Source organism: Mus caroli, chromosome 6 (genome assembly GCF_900094665.2).
Source record: "Mus caroli chromosome 6, CAROLI_EIJ_v1.1, whole genome shotgun sequence".
NCBI classification, from domain to species: domain Eukaryota; kingdom Metazoa; phylum Chordata; class Mammalia; order Rodentia; family Muridae; genus Mus; species Mus caroli.
In genome coordinates, this window is record NC_034575.1 from 24,186,621 (window position 1) to 24,192,685 (window position 6,065).

The following is a 6,065-nucleotide window of genomic DNA, read 5'->3' on the forward strand; positions in this document are numbered from 1 at the left end:
AACCCCTTTGCTTACGGCCGCATTCACAGTGCCCAGAGCAGTGCCTGGTACACAGAAAACACTTCATCTATTTGTGGAGGGTGTAATTGTACCGCAGAGTAAGGACACATCAGCCTTTGCAGTTCAGAGCACCGTGCCCGCCCACAGCAGACCCTAAGCTCTGTTTTCAGAAGTAGAATCGACTGGTATGTCCTGAGTGTAGTTGGTGGCATCATTGCTTAAGGGTGTCACTCCTAAGCCTACTTTCTGATTCCGGGCTTCTTGTTGGCCCCAACTTTGCTTCTCAGAATGCATTTCTGTTCTCCATAAGCTGCCTCCTGGACAGACTCCTAAGTGTCTTCTCCAGCCTATGAATTCTTTCTGCCGCCTTTACTCAGGTACCATGCTCTACTCCTCTCCCTACTCCTCAGGCATCAGGACCATTGGGAGATTTTATGCTGCTGTACTGAATAGTGAGCTCGGGGCCTTGTGTGTGCTAGGCAAGCACTCTACCACTGAGCTACACAGAGCCACAGCCCAGATATTTGAGTGTCGCCTTAATTTTTTCATTGCTAACTCTAAAACATTTAATTTTTTATTTGCTCGCTCTCTCTTTCTCTCCCTCTCCCTTCCTCCCTCTCCCTTTTTCTCTATCTCCCTCTCCCCTCCCCCATGTGTGTGTGTGTGTGTGTGTGTGTGTGTACTTGTGCATGTTACAGCACATAAGCACTTGCAGACACTGTTTCTCTTCTTCCTTATGTGAATTCCAGAGACTGAACTCCAGTCATCAGGCTTGGCAGAAAACACCTCTACCCATTGAACCATCTTGTCAACCCTCTATTTTTTAAATTATATATGAAATTGTATATATGTATATAGTTTTAAGTGATATGTACAGGTTGTGTTCCTTTTTATTATTTGTTTTTGAGAAAGGGTGTTATGTATCTCAGTTTGGCTTCAGACTTGCTATATAGCAGAGAATGATCTTGATTTCTGAGCCTCCTGCCTCTACACACAGGCATGTGCCTTCACACCTGATTTGTACATCACTAGGGCTTGAACCCAGGGTTTTGTGGATGCTAGATGTGTTCTGCTGACTAAGCTGTATCTCCTTCCCGTTGTTCTTACTTTGAAAACCTCTCTCATATGCACGGTTTATTTTCATTTTCTTTCTCTTCCTAGGTCGGGCCATTATTCACAGGGAATCTCCAGTATTCACTATCTCTCCAGCTTTCATTGACATACTTCCAGGGTATGATTCCCTCCCCCACCTGGAAGTCTTTCCATTCACCCCAGATAGGGCAACAGCACACCAAAGAACCAAAGAATTGGGTCCACCCAAATCTAGCTTGGTGAACCATTGGATTTTTTGAGGTTACTCACAGGAACATGAGTGAGGGGTTACCACAACACAGACCACTAATACTGGTGATCACACCACAAAGGAGTCCCCAACCCCCAGCAAACCATAACTTTGTGTCTGGATGTCTTAGAGGTTTACTGCTATGAACAGACACCATGACCAAGGCAACTCTTTTTTTTTTTTTTTTTTTTAAATTTTTCGAGACAGGGTTTCTCTGTGTAGCCCTGGCTGTCCTGGCACCCACTTCGTAGACCAGGCTGCCTCTGCCTCCCGAGTGCTGGGATTAAAGGCATGCGCCACCACGCCCGGCTGACCAAGGCAACTCTTATAAGGACATTTAATTGGGGCTGGCTTACGGGTTCAGAGGTTCAGTCCATTATCATCAAGGCGCAAACATGGCAGCATCCAGGCAGGCATGGTGCAGGAAGAGCTGAGAGTCCTACATCTTCATCTGAAGACTGATAACAGAAAACTTGCTCCCAGGCAACTGAGACAAGGGTATTAAAGACCACACCCACAAGGCCACGCCCACTCCAACAAGGCCACACCTCCCAACAGTGCTGCTTCCTGCACCAAGCATATACAAACCATCACACTGGGTGTTGAAATGTGAGCCCTTCCTTCTGCAAGGGAATGTTAGTGGACCCAACATGGGAGGGTCTTCCAGGAGTAATAGCAGCTATTCTGGCTTCTGGTATCATGTCCAGAAGACAGAATTCCACAGCATATCTTTACTCTGGGCTGCAGTTTCTTGAGATTGGGGTGATGTCCTACTCGTTTTGGGTTTAACAGTACCTCATACTGTGCCTCTCCTCAAGAAGGCGTTCTTTAGGATTTTGAAATAGCATGTCCTGTGGTAGCGTGCTTGCAGTTGGCCTTTATGTGAAAATGTGTTCCTTTCAATTTCACTCTGCCCTTCATGGCGGCACACTTCCTGCTACCTTCAGCTCAGATTCCTCAGGTGAAGAATTTCCAATCCTTATCCAAACTTGTCAGCCATGATTTCCCCGAGTGTCTGCCATCTTGCCCTTCTCTCCCTACTTGGCCTCCTCCACATGTACCTTCTGCTGTCCCCACACCCAAGACTCTTCTATCGCTTACGACCTCCTTAGTCTAGCCCGAGTCTCATCCCAGGAAGCTCTCCCTCAGAGATGGCCAATACCCTTTTCTTTTGCCATCAAAACTTCCCAGAAGGAAGCTGCCCTCTTCAAACTGAACCTTCTACACAGCTGATTAACCCATTAGAATATCACGTATAATTGCAAGTCCAGAAATAAGTTATTTTGGGCCAGTTTTAGCCTTTTTAATAGCCATTCATTTAGTGGTGGCTTGCTGCTCTCCTGTATACCCGACCTAACGGCTTCCTGGTCATTAGGTAAACCATATGGACTGTAGAAACCTCACTAGTTTCCTTTGGAATATAGTAACTTAGCAGACCTCTAGCTTTCACAAAACAAAAGCCGAGAGCATCATCAGATGGCATCTGAGACCTACAACAGAGGTTTCCCTCCCTGTTCAACAGTATCCCCTGTTCCTGAAAAGGAAGGAAGAAATGTCCTCAAAAAGCCACGTGTAAGGGTTTCATTACCCAGTGTCTTGAGCACAGACCCATTTCTGTAAACCCTGAGATAATCTGGGGTAACCCTGAGCTACAGAGGGAAAACATAGTCTCAGGGTAAAATGTGAGAAAATTAATCCCCAAAGCAGAGCATAACCCTAATCCAAAACACACATCCCTGAGCTAGCACACCAAGGTTTGAGACTTTGCAGGGGAAGCAATGTTTCCAATAAGAAGGAAGCGCTGCAAGCTCACCCACCATCCAACACTGCAGCAAGCTTTATGTGCAATCATTACAAACTTTCAACTACCGAATGTTAGGAAAACTTGGGAGAGCTAACCAACAATAATTAGCTTTACAGGTCTCTCGATGAGAAACATTTAATACTATACATGTATTTTTGCAATAAAAACCAAAGACGACAACAGATATAACAAGATATAGTCAACAAGAGATAATGAGTGGGAAGCCTGCTTTAATTGGATCAATTTCTATCCTAGATTACCTGTTGCTAGGATAAACACTGACCAAACCAACTTGGGGGAGAAAGGGGCTTATTTGACTAGAAGTTACAGTCTATCATGGCATGAAACCAAGGCAGGAACTCAAGGCAGGAACCTGGGGACAGGAACTGAAGCAGAGAGACGGCGGAACACTGCTCACAAAGTTTGCTCAGCTACATAAACTGCTCAGGTTCACCTGCCTAGGGGAGACTTGGGTTCTCCTACATCAATTACCAGCTTAAAAAATCCTACATACATTCCCAAAGGCCAGTTTGGTGGCGGCAATATCTTACCTTGTGCCCAAGTGACTCTGGATTGTGTCAAGTTGATAGCTGAAGCTAACTCTGACACCATACATATGCTCTCTGTATTTTAGATACAGCCTCCTGTGTTTTTATTGAAAATTATCTGATTTTAAATTGTTCTCTAAATTTAATTAAAATACCAAAATAATAGGATGAGTACAAATATATTCAGTGAGAGAAGGAGGTATAACAGTTATAAGTAAGAGATGATACACTTTTGAGCCAATGGGTTTTAAAAATGCTTTGGTTGAGAGTGAACTTTGTATGGTCAGATAAAGATTGCCCAAAAATGGAAATGAAGGAGAATAATTTTAGAAGGTTGAATTATATTGTAGAAATATTGTGAAAATAAAACTTAAAGTGGAGATGACTATAACTAAGTTGAGTATAATATAAAGTTTACTAAAAATTTAAGGTCAAAATTCAATGACCTGAGATAAATTAATGCTGGACTCTGTTTGCAACAGCAAGGTTTCCTTAAGTATTGATGCAATCTTACTAATGTTTTTTTTAAATGCCTTCAAAAAGCAAGGACTGTGTTTTTATTGTTTTACTAAATGATTAGATCTTACTTTTATGTCTTTAGCTTTCCTACTGGACAAAGCCTTTGCTAGTTAGATAGCCATCACCTTAACAGTTACTTGGGGCATTCCTACTAACCTATATCATAAACATAGAAGTCATTTTAAGGCGAGATGGTTGACAAGGTGGCTCAGTGGGTAAGAGCACTGACTGCTCTTCCGAAGGTCCTGAGTTCAAATCCCACATGATAGTTCACAACCACCAGTAATGAGATCTGACGCCCTCTTCTGGTGGGTCTGAAGACAGCTACAGTGAATTTATTTATAATAATAAATACATCTTTGGGCCTGAGGGAGCGAGCCAACTGGAGCTAGTAGAAGTCCTAAACTCAATTCCCAACAACCACATAATGGTTCACAACCATCTGTACAGCTACTCATATACATAAAATAAATAATAAATCTTTCTTAAAAAGAATTAATTTTAACAAACAAATATTTAAATTTATTTATAAAACCTGGTTTATTAGATTAAAAATAGCACCAGAAAACTATCAAAAATTAAAGTTTTGACTTTCTCCTAAAGATTTACCCATTTTAGAAAACATTTCTTATAAAATAATTACTTGGTTTCAACAAAATGGCTGTCTAGGCAAGACCTAAACAGTGACACCAGTTTATATGCCAACATGGGGCTCCATCCCTAGATGAAGAACTGCCAGCAAATGACAATTGCCTTTAGAGGGAAGATTGGTCTTCCCCAGGAATTAACTACCAAAATAATAATCCAAAGCCAAGTGGTAATCCCTAAAAATACACATACAAGCAACATTAAACAGCCTTAGGTAGTGTTCTTAGGAAATAGCTGTGTCTTAAAACTTTATGATTTATACCAAAGGAATCGTAAAGATCAAGACAATGTCATGTGTCTTTTTCTAATTGTGGATGTCAGCCTTGGATTTTCAGATATGTATGTTTCATTTGGAATACCCTTAGAAATCAGTGCATCTTTTAACACTTGTCGGACAGGCTTCTATTTGCAATAGATGCTGATAATAGAGACCCACAGCTGGCCAGGGTGCTAAGAATAAGAGACTGACGAATTCTCAGCCCTAAAGAGAATATATATATATATATATATATATATATATATATATCCTCCACCCACTTCCATAGTTCAGGAATCATTTCAGAACAGGGTGGAAAGAGTGTGAGAGCTACAGGCAGAAGGCAACTACAGGGAAACAGGGTTTTCTGGACACACCAGGGAAGCTGCATTTATGAGCTCCCAGAGGTTGCTCCCAACAGGCATACAACCTGTGCAAACCCAATCCAGGCCAACTCCCAATATGGAGACAGTTTTCTCTAAGAGCATAGCCCCTGATAAGTTGACCATGAGCCAGTGAAGACTGCACATTCAAGATATTTAGGCAGCACAAATGGGTCTTGAGAGGGTCTAAAAGAACTCAAATTCCAGTGGGCAGGGAAGGAGGAGGTTTGGGAAGAGTTAAAGGTGGAGGTTAAACATGATTAAAACATACAGAACTCTCAAAGGACTAATGAAAAGTGTTTAAAGTACTTGACATTCTATTAAAAAAATAAGTAAAAAGTATTTGATCCATCTCTATTAAAGAAAAGTGTCTTAGTTAGGGTTTCTATTCCTGCACAAACATCATGACCAAGAAGTAAGTTGGGGAGGAAAGGGTTTATTCGGCTTACACTTCCATACTGCTGTTAATCACCAAAGGAAGTCAGGACTGGAACTCAAGCAGGTCAGAAAGCAGGAGCTGATGCAGAGGCCATGGAGGGATGTTCTTTACTGGCTTGCTTCCCCT